Below are 817 nucleotides of genomic sequence, written 5' to 3' on the forward strand. Positions count from 1 at the left end.
TAGTAACCGTAACTCAGTTCAGCTCTCTCTTGAGGCAGATGAATTCCATTTTATTAGATTCACGGTGTAGGAAATCCCTGGATGATGTATTAAGTATACATCCCACCTCCTCATTGTGGCCACTCAGGCAAGAATCAAGCGAGCCAAGGAACCCCCAACGTCTCAACTACCACCGCAAGAGGCAAGGCGGAAAACGAGAGAGCTCTTCAGGAACAAGGATAGAAGTCAGAGCCACGTTTGCTTCGGTTTCTTCTAGAAAAGAAGAATTGGATCAGCTGGATACTTTCAGAGGAGGAGGAAATCAGACTTGGTTTTTTTTGTTCCCAGTCGGAAGAGAAATTGGTCTCACTTTTATCCCCTTTTTGTATCCTGACTGCTAGGACAGGGGCTGAAAAGCGGATCAGAGGCCACTTGTCCTTTCTGCCACCTGTCACCTCCTCTTGGTGTCGAAGAAAGAGGCAGCATTTCTCACATCTTATTCATGCCGTTGCCAGACACTTGCAATGACTGGCACCTCCTTCTTTTGTTTTGGTTGATTTGGCACTTCTTCCTCTTGGCACTTGGGCCTGCACCTCTGCTGTCCCTTCATCGCTGCATCATCACAGCCCCAGCAGGCAACTCTTGGCTTGTTGGCCTTGTAAGGCCCAGGCCTAGGCCCAGGGCCATCCCTCCTCCACGCCTCTGACGCTTCCCCCAGCCTGGCCCTAGCAGATGGTGCCGCCATCACACAGCCCAGCAGCTCAGGTCCTTCCTGAAACCGGGAGCGGGGGCCACGTCCCGCGAAGCGAAGCAACGCAGAAGCGCAGCTGCCGCCCCA

This window comes from Alligator sinensis, unplaced genomic scaffold (genome assembly GCF_000455745.1).
Source record: "Alligator sinensis unplaced genomic scaffold, ASM45574v1 scaffold1308_1, whole genome shotgun sequence".
NCBI classification, from domain to species: domain Eukaryota; kingdom Metazoa; phylum Chordata; order Crocodylia; family Alligatoridae; genus Alligator; species Alligator sinensis.